Genomic DNA, 13151 nt, shown 5'->3' with positions numbered 1-13151 from the left:
CAAGTAGCTGGAACCGCAACCCCGGCCTAGTGCCCAGCTGTGTTTACATTTTTTGATGTCTCACTGTGTTGCCCAGGCTGGTCTCAAACTCCTGGCCTCGAGTGATCCTCCCACCCTAGCCTCCCAAATCACTGGGATTACAGGCGTGAGTCACCACTCCCAGCTCGTTTTTTAAATTATTTTTTTTAAGTTGCCAGTTGATAGTTTCCTCTCTACCCTCTAAACTTGTCATTTTAGAATGAAGAGCAAAAGAGTTTCTTGCTTTGCATTGAGAAGTAAAAGGCCAAAATAGGACAAGACATCATCCTCAGTATTAAGTTGACTAAAGGAAAAATAATTTGGAGGAGGTCGAGCCAGTCCAGATCTATATTCAAGTGACTGATGGGAGTTGCTAGGTATGGAAAACTTTCAGTCTGTTCCTTCTTTAGATATTGGGTATATTGAGGTGTCTTTGTATATTGCTTTTCGGCAAATATAAACAAAATACTTAGCTTTACCAATGTGAATTTAGAATGGAATCTGTCTTCATACAGAGGTCTGGGGTAGAGATAGAAGGGGAGGATGGAAGAGGCACACAGCTCTTCCAGTCAGTATCCACTGCTGGGTGGACCAAGCCCTGGTGTGTTTCTTCCTGCTCAGGAAATGGACATGTTGAGGCTTTCCTGGTTTCTGTGGCCGGGTTGCTTTATGTTCTGTGGTATTTATTTATTTATTGGTTACAGTCTTTGATTTGTGGTTGCACAATATATTAAATAGAAACAGAACGCCATATTGTTTCCTCAGTTCAGGACCTCCCCAGAGCTGGGCAAGGAAAGGTTATTCATATTTGACACTAATATATTTGCCTTTTCTGTCACACCTCATTGCTGTCCAAGTGTATAAATGTGAACTAAAGCTTTGGTATTTTTAAGCTATCCAAATGCAAATAGGAATTCATTTGAGGGCCACGTGACAAGTTAGATGAATAATTCTTAAGACTTTTCTTTCATGTAACAAAAGCTACTACAATGCGTAAATTGGATGAATAAATGTATGCATTGATACATTTCCTTGTTGCATCAGCATTTCACTCATTCTTTACTTTGGTTATTTGTTTGCTTGTTCATTTATTGCCCAGCAACAGAAACAACAAAAATTGATTAGGTGTGTTGAAAACATAAGAAATATGGGACAGAACACAGTTTGTGACCTTGGAGCTTTTTTTTGAGCCGGAGTTTCGCTCTTGTTACCCAGGCTGGAGTGCAATGGCGCGATCTCGGCTCACCGCAACCTCCGCCCCCTGGGTTCAGGCAATTCTCCTGCCTCAGCCTCCTGAGTAGCTGGGATTCCAGGCACGCGCCACCATTCCCAGCTAATTTTTTTGTATTTGTAGTAGAGATGGGGTTTTACCATGTTGACTAGGATGGTCTGGATCTCTTGACCTTGTGATCCACCCACCTTGGCCTCCCAAAGTGCTGGGATTACAGTCATGAGCCACCGCGCCCGGCCGACCTTGGAGCTTTTGAGCAGGTTGGAACACACACACACACACACACACACATTCTTCAACTAGAGAAGAATTACCAAGGGATGTATGAATATGAGCAAAATGATCGTATTAAAGAGGCATATTTAGGCTTAATACTTGTGGAATGTGTTTATAAAGAAGAGTTTGGGCCAGAGGTGGCTCACACCTGTAATCCTAGCACTCTGGGAGGTCACGGTAGGAGGATCACTTGCAGTCAGGAGTTCAGAGACCAACCTGGGCCACATAGCAAGACCCTATCACTATAGTAAAAATTCTAAAATTAGCTGGGCATGATGGTACACAGCTATAGTCCCAGCTTATTCAGGAGGGCAATGTGGGAGAATTGCTTGAGCCCAGGAGTTCAAGGCTGCAGTGAGCTATAATCACGCCACTGTACTTCAGCCTGGGTACAGAGCAAGATTCTGTCTCTAAATAAAATAAAAAGAAGGAAGAGGAAAGTTTTAGGCTGTATTTGGAGGAGAGGCATCTCATGCAGAAGCAGGCATACAGCTGATGCTGAGAAGCTAGGCTCAGTGAGCCCTCTTGCTAGGTGTGTGAGTGGAAAAGGTGTGGCTGTTGTGAAGACTGTGTCAATGGGACAGGGTAGCCAGTTGCTGGGGTTTGGAGGCTGAGGGAAGTGGTAAGGAAACACTGTCAGGATGTCCTCATTGGCCCTGCACTCATCAGAAACAGAGACCAGGGTTGTGGAGTAACTTGGATATGAAGAGGAAAACAGTGTGATCACAGACAAGGTATGATGACTGTAGAAATTAAAAGCAAAAAAGTGAGAGGATTCAAAATAATCCCAGAGTTACCTGCCTCAGAAACATACATGCATAACAACGGACAGGTGAAGAGAGTTTCACATGCTGAGGGATGTCTCGGCTTGCATTTGGGAGCACGGTGTTTATTTTTTCATTTAAAAATTTTGTTGAACACAAGACTATTCAGCTTCTATGCTGCCTAAAAACCCATATCTTTCCCTGCCATTTTCATCCTAAGCAATACTTTGTACCAGCTTTATTGAAGTATAATGTTCGTATCATATGATTCACCTGTTTTAGGTGCACGAGTCTATAATTTTTAATAAATTCATAGAGTTGTGCAACTGTCACCACAGTCTAGTCTTAGAACATTTCTTTCATCCACAAAAATTCCAGCACTGTTCTCACCCCAGCTTATCTGCTTTTGTGGATTTGCTTCTTCTAGACATTTCATATAAATAGAACCACTAACATGTAGACTTTTTTGCACATGGATTCTTTTTTATTTCCAGCTTTTATTTTTTGGTTCAGGGGTACACGTGCAGGTTTGTTTCATGGGCAAATTGTGTTTCATGGGGGCTCGGGGTACACATTATTTTCTCACCTATCGTACTTGATAGGTAGCTTTCAATTCTTGCCCTCCTGCCTCCAGTAAGTCTGGTGTCTGTTGTTCCCTCTTTTTGTCTATGTGTACTCAATGTTTAGCTCCCACTTAGAGTTGAGAATGTAGAGGATTTGACTTTCTGTTCCTGTATTCGTTTGCTTAGGATAATGGCCTCCAGCTCCAACTGTGTTGCTGCAAAGGACAGGCTCTCATTCCTTTTTATGGATGCCTAGTATTCCTTGGTGTAGATGGGCCACATTTTCTTTATTCAGTTCACCATTGGTGGGCATCTAGGCTGGTTCCATTATCTTCACTATTGTGAATAGTGCTGTGATAAACATAAGCATGCATGTGTCTTTACGGTAAAATGATTTATATTCCTTTGGGTATATACCCAGTAATGGGATTGCTGAGTCAAATGGTCGTTCTGTTTTAAGTTCTTTGAGAAATCTTCAAACTGCTTTCCACAGTGGCTGACATAATTTATATTCCCCAGCAGTAAGCCTTCCCTTTTCTCTACAACCTCACTGACATCTGCTATTTCTTGACTTTTTAATAATAGCCATTCTGACTGGTGTGAGATGGTATCATTGTGGTTTTGATGTATATTTCTTGAATGACTGGTGATACTGATTGGGCATTTTTTTCATATGCTTGTTGGCCACATGTGTGTCTTCTTTCGGGAAGTGTCTGTTCATGTTCTTTGCCCATTTCTTAAGGGAGCCGTTTGTTTTTTGCGTGTCAATTTAAGTTTCTTGTAGATTCTAGATATTAGACCTTTGTTGGATAGATAGTTTGCAGATATTTTTTCCCATTCGTAGGTTGTGTGTTTACACTGTTGATAGTTTATTTTGTTGTGCAGAAGCTCTTTAGTTTAATTAGGTCCCACTTGTCAATTTTTATTTGTGTTGCAGTTGCTTTCAAGTATTCCTGATGAAATCTTTGCAATGCACGGGGATTCTCTAACTTAGCATTCATCCATGCTGTTGTATATATTAGTAGTTTTTTCCTTTATTTTGCTTCATAGCATTCCATTATAAGATATACTACATTTTATTTATTCATTCAACAGTAGATGAATATTTGGACTTTTCTGTTTGGGGCTATTAAGAATCATGCTGTTATGAACTTGTGTTCAGTTTTGTGTGTGGACACATTTTATTTCCCTGGAGTGAGATTGCTGAGTTACATGCTAAGTTTATGTTTAACTTTCTAATAAATTGCCACACTGGCTTTCAAAGTGGCTGGATCATTTTACATTCCCACCAGCAATGTTTTAGGGTTCCAATATAGTCACATCTCCACCAATACTACTTTTTATCTTTTTTTTTTTTTTTTGGACATGAAGTCTTACTGTTGCCCAGGCTGGCATGCAATGGCATGATCTTGGCTCACTGCAACCTCTTCCCCCCTGCCCTGGGTTCAAGCAGTTCTCCTGCCTCAGCCTCCTAAGTAGCTGGGAGTATAGGCATGTGCTACCACATTCAGCTAATTTTTTTATTTTCAGTAGAGATGGGGTTTTGCTGTGTTGGTCAGGCTGGTCTCGAACGCCTGACCTTAAGTGATCCACCTGCCTCAGACTCCCAAAATTCTGGGATTACAGGTGTGAGCCACCACACCTGGCCTGTTGTCTGCCCTTTTTATTATAGCCATCCTAGTGAGTGAGTATGAAGTGGTATTTTATGATTTTAATTTGCATTTTTCTAATAATGTTTAATAGTGCTTTTTAAAATTTGATTAATAGCCCTTTTTATTTCTTTTTTGGTAAAGTATTCATCTCTTTGCCTCTGTTTTTATAAGACTGCTTCTTACTGAATTGTCAGAGTCCTTTATAGATCTGGGTACAAGTCTTGTAATAGATGTATGATTTACCAGTGTTTCTCCCAGTATGGGGCTTGTTTATATATATAGTTTGTTTTGGTTGTTATATATATATATATAAAACAATATACATATATATTATTTGTTTTGGCTGGGCATGGTGGCTCACGCCTGTAATCCCAGCACTTTGGGACACTGAGGCAGGTGGATCATGAGGTCAGGAGTTTGTGACCAGCTTGGCCAGCACAGTGAAACCCTGTTTCTACTAAAAATACAAAAATTAGCTGGGCATGGTGGCACACGCTTGTAGTCCTGGCTACCTAGGCGGCTGCGGCAGGAGAACTGCTTGAACTCAGGAGGTGGAGGTTGCAGTGAGCTACGATTGCGCCACTGCACTCCAGCCTGGGTGACAGAGCAAGACTCCGTCTCAAAAAAAAAAAGACCAGTCTGCTTGGTGATCTTCCATTTGTCCTCCAGAACCCATCTTGGATACTTAAGCCCTCTGTGGTGTTTTCCAGCTTCTCTCTTCTCCTTCTGCTTATCTCTGTGTACATTCGTCTGTTGTCGAATATGAAATCCAGTATTGTCATCATGTGTATGTGTCTCTGTTCCCTACTGGAATATGAGCTTATTCATGTTGCTGTTCTCAGTGGCTAAAACATAGTAGGACCTAAAATATTTTTGGTTAAATTTGATTAAATATTAACCTCTCTAACCCTTGAAACTCTTGTTCTCTTTCAAAATTCAAAACACTCAAGCATTTGAAACAAAAACAATGAAGAGAGACCAGGGAACCAGCTTGTTCAGGAAAAGGAATAAATCATTCTAGCTGACAATACTCAGTAGAGCTGCTTTGTAGCTTGTTGAGATAGACATATAAAAAGGGACACTGATTTGATGGGACCTGAACAGTATGATGGATAAGTGCTCCAGGCCTAATGAAATAGCATATCTAAGAACACCAGGAAACCCTCAGATGACAGCAGTCGCGCGCCCAGTTCCACCTCTGCTGTTTACTCCCAGTCATTCTGCACTTTGCTCTGCCGAGGGTTTCACAGTCCCCTGTTGATTGCAGAGATGGGCACTTGACCCTCTGCCTGCCCTGTGCATTTCCTGTTATGTATGGCACCTAAGGTTTTTACTTCACACGCGTGACCACCAGTGCTTTAGAGAGTCCTCTTAAAGATGCTGTGTTGGAGTTTGTTTGTATCTCTGCATATTCAGGTGAGAGAGAATCTAGTCTACTTTCACCACAGATATTTACTGAGGATTTCAAGTGTATAAAGCTCTGTGCCCCGTGCCCTGTGGAAGACACATGCATACTCGAATGACACCTGGCATCTTCCCGTGAGGGGGAGCTTCAGTATGCTTAAAACATTGATGAAAGAAGAAGAAATATTGCTCTGATTCCCCCATGTACCTCTGCAAAATCTTTTGAGATTTTCCGCAATCCAGCTGAGGAGTTATCTTTCCATATTGTCAACTTAAGCAGGATTCACGGAGCAACGTATTTAGATATTGATCTTCTTAACTATGTCTTAGGAAAAGCTTTTAGGTCAATCTCTTGAAGCTTGTTGTTTTGAGACAGGAATATAAGGGCAGTGATGATTATAGGATCTGGCTTAGACTTTCAGAATGAGACTTCTCCCTCCTGAGGCTGACCTGCTCAGGAGTTGGAACCATATCAAACTGTAAGGATCAAGTACACGCTCAAGGTTTAAGAACAAGCTTTTAAAATATCCGCCTGTATCGTCTCACCTCTGATGTGGTTTAAAACATGCCATTTATAAAAGTGATTAGGCTGGGATTTGGAGCCATGAAGACCTGGGTTAGAATCCTGGGGCTGCCACCTGCTGGCTGTGTGTCTTTGAGTCTGTGGCATGGTCTCTGAGCTCCAGTTTCCCATTCTGTACAAGCAGTGTTCATGCCTGTCTCACAAAGGTGTTGCAGAGGTTAATGAAGAAATATATGGAGGTTGGGTGGCCTACCTTGTGCATAGGAGTTATTAATAGATGGTCGTCATTATCACTGTTTTCAACTATTTCTGTGCTGACATGAACTTGATGATGCTAAGCCCATACAATCTCTCCATAGCAGTCTGTAGCTCATATGGTATCTCTTATTTTTTATGCTTTAGAGTTCTTATTAAATAAACCACACATTATGGATATGGTCAAATTTATTTCTCATTCTGTTTGTCTTCCCCCATGTAGAAAGCTAAGCAGTATCCAGAGATGGGTCTGTGTTCCTTGTATTTTTAGAAACTTACCCAATAATAAATTAACACACGCAGTCAATAGTATCTAATATATAACCTGTTTTCAAGTTCCTCTAATTGAGATAGTTTGTTTTTGATCTGGGATCCAGTTAAATTATAGGCATTGCATGGCCATCATGTCTTTCTCACCTGGAACGTTCATTCTCCCACCTCTCTCCTTTTTATGTCCCTCTTGGTGGTGGCATTTTAGTGGAGTCTGGGTGAGTTGTCATGTATAACGTCCTGTCCTCCGGCCCTGCCTGGTGGCTTCCTCCTGACATGCGAGCCCCATGAGGTGACGGGAAGTGTGGCTTTTGAGTCCAGTGAGGTGATGGGAAGTGTGGCCTCTGAGCCCCATGAGGTGATGGGAAGTGTGGTCTGTGAGCCCTGTAAGGTGATGAGAAAGCATGGTCTGCGGGCCCTGTGTGTTTCCTGTCCCAACCCTGCTTTCCCACTCCACAAGTCCTGCTTCATCTCTCAGAACCTGCTTCTCCTCTAACTATGGAACTTACACAACACAGAGGGTTACTATGAGTTCCCCATGAGATGACTGAGGGGAAGACCTGAACAATTCCAGGCACATGGTACACCTGCGAAAAGGTTTTCAGCAGCTGAACAGGTGCAGGATACTGCCGAGAGAGACAAGAAGAGAGCTGGTGGGCCAGGTGAGGATGGGAGCAGGGTGTCCTAAGTGAGTGTGGTCAAAGCTAGCAGGTGCTTAAGAAAGCTGTTTTATTTTTGTTTTCTTTTCTTGGATTTACTATGCTGTGATTTGGAATAGAGAGGAGCAATGGGACTCTGTAAACTGAGGCAGCAGATTCAGAAGGGCTAATAGAGCAGAAACCATCCCTTTGAAGGCAGAAATTAAGTAAAGTGCTGGTTCAGTTCTGAGCACCTGGCAAGTGCTTTCTGGACCTTGGTGGGGACGCTCACAGGCCGGGTACCTTCAGATAGGTGAGAACCACACTCTCCCTTCGTCGCCACCAGATGGATCTCTCTCTCTCTGCATGTGTTACTATCCTGGTTATGCCGGAAAGCTTCTTTCTGCTGTTGCTGTTGTTCGTGCTTTCCTTTTCTTGCAAGAGCAGCCAGGTACATACATAGACAGTTCCTAGATCTTGAAGGGGTCTCCCATTTGGGGCCTTATGCTGTTGGTCCCTAGTAGGAGGGACTGCTTTCTGCAGGGCAAGGGGAAAGTCCTAATCCTTCCTGGGCAAGCCTCAGTTGTTCTTAGGCCACTCCAGGGACAAAGACTGACTCAGATAACTGGTTCATGGTCGGTGCTAGATGTTAACACATACTTTGTATTATTAACAAAGTATGTGTTTTGTTAGGCCCCATGAGAAATGAAAATGCTGGGCCACTTATTCAGAGCACAAGAAAAAAATTCCCTTAAAGATATTAAAATAAAATGCTGTTTCTTTCTTCTATGGTCTCCTTCCTGACTTGTCATGAGGTTTTTAATTTGCTATTGAATGTTTCTCTAAGAAAAAAAAATAAAATTTTAAGTTATTGGCATGAATTTTATCATTCATCTATATATGGTGCAATGCTAGAGGTTTTTTTTTTTCTATAAAATTCACCATCTTAACCATTTTTAAGGGCACAGTTTAGTAACATTAAGTATATTCACACTGTTGTGATGAACGTCAGTTTTAAAAGCAAATGTAAAAGCATTTAGCTTGTGTGTGGAATCACTGAAATGACATAACTTGTATTTCATAGCTTATACATGCATGTGTATTGCATTGTCAATAGAATGGTGAGACACTGCACAAAACTAACTCAGCTGTTTGTATCTCATTTCTTGACACATGGACATTGTACCCACACCCTTGACTTTTGGCTTATTGATAAGTAAGGAAGGACTAAAAGGAAAGGTACTGTAGGTTGCCTGATCTTTTTCTTTCTGTGTCATCTTTGGTGTAAGTGGTTGACTAACAGAAATATAACACATTTGTTAAGAAATGAACGGATAGGTTTCCATGGTCATTCATGTTTCATAGAATGCCATTGCCTCCTTTCTGCATTCAGAGCAAGTTCTGATTGCTAAAAGAGTAGATTTTAAGTATTCTTACCACACAAAAAAATAAATATGTGAGGTCATGGATATGCTAATTGATTCGATTTAGCCATTCCACAACTTATGCATTCATCAAAACATCATATTGTATACCATAAATATCTACAATTTTTACTTGTCAAAAAAATATTTATGGTATACTTGTCAAAAGAAAAAAAAGGCAACTTGTGGTTTGAATGGAAGGAGTGGCCTCCTGAGGCCCTCAGCGCCTCTGCTGAACTCCCGAGCTTCCTGGGTCCATTGGAAGCTTGCGCTTATGGGGCATCAAGGGTGGCGGTGCAAATGGGGTGATTAGGAATGCGGTAGACATGCACCTCGCCGATGGCCTTTCCCGTGCACCATGCACGTGTGCCTTTGACCTATTGGACTTCACCTACACAAGTTTAAAGGTAAGTTAGTGAGAGTGGCCAGACGGTAACAGCAGAGCTTTCTATGCATGGGCTGTGTGCCTGTCGGGGTTGCACACCCACGGAGCTGGTCCTGCTCATAGCACATGTTTCACCTAGCCCTGCAGGAAGGGAAGACACTGGGGATAGCATTGCTTTTGGGAGCCCCTTAAATCGGACCATTTGAGCTGGCCGGTCCATCTCCGAAAGGTGGCCCCACTCCCGTTCCTAGCCCTTTCCTCAAATTCAATAGCTCTCTCCCAGAAGTAATGCATCAGTACCAAGAAGTGGGATTGGGTAGGCTTTATTAGTCAGAATCCGGTTAAGTAATTCAAACTGTTTGGGGATTCATAGAACAGGCTTTTATAAAATGTGTAGCACATTAGTCCCCTCTGTGAATATGTTGTTAAACGAACTATGTGCTGAGAAGTTCACATAATCTTCCCAACTAGGACCTAAGCAGAAGGTGCCATCAGCCCATTTCACAGTTTAGGAAATGGAGGCCCCAACTAGGTAAGGCAGAATTAGGCATTCCTCCATTACATTTCGGGTTCCATATTCTGGTTTCGGAGCTTTGTCAGTCACCCGCTATTCAGAGGGCTGAAGGAAAACTCCATTCTCCACCAAGAGTCACCAGCCCCCTTTGAAACAGCTCATGTTTGAGTACAAAATCGCACAGGTAAAATGCACTCTGGGTGTGAGGCACCAGGTGCGATCCAAGTAGAGAAAAGTGCTCATTATTTTGAAGGTTACAAATAGATTTCAAACGTTGGACTGTTCTTTTGGTTACTTCCGGAGATGAAAGCGCACAATTTTCACAACGTTCTTTTTCATAAGCTATCAGAAGCTTCATGTTTTTAAAAAATGCAGGATGTCACTCCCCATCGTCTCTGTAATTCCCTTGTGGTTGAATGTTTTAATCAGGTGTTTTTGTGCTTTAAAGATTTTTCATTTGATTTACAACTTGTAGGAGTGGAGTTGCAGTGAGTAATTAGGAAGAATGCCATAAAGAGGACAAAAGGAAGGTGAAACCCAGCGTTAATAATTTAGTTTCAATAACCTTAAAAGGTTTACTGTTCACTTTTAACCTTGTATCCCAAAAAGCAAGCTATTGCAGTGAATCATAAAAATGTTTCTTTTAATTTGCAAGTCATTTATCTAAGTATGCTTACAGGGACTGATGTGTTCGTAAAACAGGAAGGTCACAGAACGACAGCAGCTGCTTGAGTTGATCCTGGCCATTGAGGTCGCCTTGCCTTTGATTGGATGATCTTAGGGTTTGCACTCTGTAGAGGCTGGCTTTCAAAATTCATAGATTAGTATAGTGCCAGATTTAGTAGCATTTTAGTTAGTACTGGGCAAATCAAAATAGACTCACACTAGTGGAGGGGCAAGAAGAGACTAGAAGTGATTTTTGATGGGGACAAAATGACTAAGAGATTTACAGGTGATATTTAAATCCTAATGTCAAAACTAGGGGGCAGGCTGAGGTTAGGCTTTGCGAGGAACTTCAAAACACCTGCAAACTAGAATTTTTACATCTCAGGAGGCCTGCTAAATTAACAGAGAGATTTTTCACCCAGATCTCATTACCAGCCCTATTAAAACAATCCCTATTGAACATTCTACTATGCCATTGCATAGAAAAATCACCAGGTGCCTGAAGGTGTGCTTTGTTTTCTAATTAGGATGGGGGGGTGCATACCCCAGCTACAGTGGAAGAGCTGATGGCATATTTTGTGGGGGCACCTTCTTTAATTAAAAAATACATGCCATAATAAATGGAACCGTTTTTTTTCCTAGAGTTATTTTCTTTCTGCAAATAGAGTTTGTCAGTATTTTGTTTCTCAGTGTTTCAGGTGTTCTCTGCAACTCTAAGTCCTTCCCGGCCCCTCTGCTGCAGTTGGATCAGCCTCTGAAGACTGCCTTGTATGACTGGCCTTGAAAACAGAGGGAGGCTGTAGAAATTATGTAGAAATCCAGAAAATGGGTTACTAGATTCTTGCATTTTGATTTTGACATAAAGTAGACAGACCCAGCTGCAAAAGTGGCCTTTAATGGATTTTGACCTTTAGTGTGAACATTTAAAGTGAGTTCTTCTTCCTGCTCTAGGCCTTTGAATACTATGGCTACTTTTGGCCCGTCCGGAAATCTGGTGATGATTTGAACTATTGATTTGGTGTTGGTTGATGGACTTGGAATGCACGCCTCAGAGAGCTGAGGTTCAGTGAGAACTCCAGCAACCTAAACTTCCTCTGTGTTCCCTGGCCCAGTTTTACACCTCCATCTTCTGAATTGGATAAACCTGTAGTCAGGGCTGTCGCTGGCCAATATGACACTTTTGCACCAGTTAGAAAAGGCATGCCTTCCACCAAACACTTCATTTCCTCTCTGTGTGGCATTTTATTAAAATGAGATACTTATTGTCACTGGCCACAAAATTGTACCACGATTACAGATTGACATTGTCTGCGGTGTGAATGGTGCCCACTTAGTCATGGCATTTCGTAGTGCATACCTTGGGCAGCTGTATGAGGAAACCCAAAGGAGTTTTGGGAAAGCCTCTCGAGTTAGAAACCTGGCTCTGCCGCTCACCAGTCCTGTGACCTTGAGTCTGTTTCCTTATCTCTCAGCACTGAGAATAGCTCTTCTGGCCTGGGAGGCATGTGCCTGGAGTTTCTGTCTTTTCTGATGTCAGTTCCATCCTGTGTTTCTGATACTCACTTGGTGAGTGTTCCCGCTAATGTGCTCTCAGGCTGGGTAGAGCATCACTTGTGACGGTCTCCCTTGACCATGCTGACCATTCCTTTTTTACAGTTTTGCTTGTTACTGTCTCTCTTGTCTGGTTTTTGGTGTTATTCTGAATGCTCACTAGAAGACAGAAAAATTTCTCAGCATTCATCCTAGCTTGCCACCATATTTTTTAGATAAATAAAAGTTAGGTTAAACATGGAAATCTGATAAACATCTATCTTAAAATAGTGAAATTCAGGCCCCTGCCAATCAAAACTTGTTAGGACTGGCACTCTGTCACCTAAATATTTGATCAGCAGTGGCCTCATTAGCATAGCCGTGGGATGAGGTCCCAGAAGACCGGAAATGGAAATTGGCCACATGTCCCCTTCTCCCCCCCACATTCCCCAGTTCCGCCTCCTGCACTTGGGCTCTCAGTACATCCTTGTTAAATCTCACTAACATCCCTGAATGTTACCTCTCAGGATCCTTAGTGGACACCAACACTGACATAAAATCATAGCCCTCTGCAACCTCTACTTCCTGTGTTCAAGCCAGCCTCCACTTCAGCCTCCCGAGGAGCTGGGGCTACAGGAACACACCACCATGTCCAGCTAATTAAAAAAATTTTGGGTCCAGCTAATTAAATTTTTTAAGGAATTAGCCTTTCCAAAGACTTATCCAAGTATTGAGACTTGGATGAAAGGAGCGTTTTTACAAGGGTAAAAAATGATATGTACCATTCCTTTTTTGATAATTCAAGGACAATTTGCACCAAAGCTGTGGGCAGTATCACTATATTGCCCAGGCCAGTCTTGAACCCCTGGCCTCAAGCAATTCTTCCACTTCAGCCTCCCAAAGCTCTGTGAGCCATCACACCCAGCCTATTTTCAGGTCTTCGACAATTTCTTGAATGCTTCCCTGAATCTGCGAGCTTCCCACTAAGACCAAATTTGGTTAGGCTTCCTCACTGCGTTAGAAAGTTTGGCTCGTTTA

General features: G+C 42.1%; 1 protein-coding gene and 1 long non-coding RNA gene across 49 annotated transcripts in view; one reads left to right on the top strand and one right to left on the bottom strand.

The window, feature by feature from the left end:
* PARD3 (par-3 family cell polarity regulator) overlaps nt 1–13151 on the top strand; it is a 716461-nt gene that overhangs the window by 593695 nt on the left and 109615 nt on the right. The window lies entirely within an intron of this gene.
* LOC118155299 (uncharacterized) overlaps nt 9725–13151 on the bottom strand; it is a 61543-nt gene continuing 58116 nt past the window's right edge. Inside the window, exon 7 of the long non-coding RNA XR_004745579.3 lies at nt 9725–12293. This is a non-coding gene — a long non-coding RNA (uncharacterized LOC118155299). The remainder of the gene's footprint in view (nt 12294–13151) is intronic.

Source organism: Callithrix jacchus, chromosome 7 (genome assembly GCF_049354715.1).
Source record: "Callithrix jacchus isolate 240 chromosome 7, calJac240_pri, whole genome shotgun sequence".
In the NCBI taxonomy this organism is placed as follows: domain Eukaryota; kingdom Metazoa; phylum Chordata; class Mammalia; order Primates; family Cebidae; genus Callithrix; species Callithrix jacchus.
This window is presented reverse-complemented; position numbering and strand designations above follow the sequence as displayed.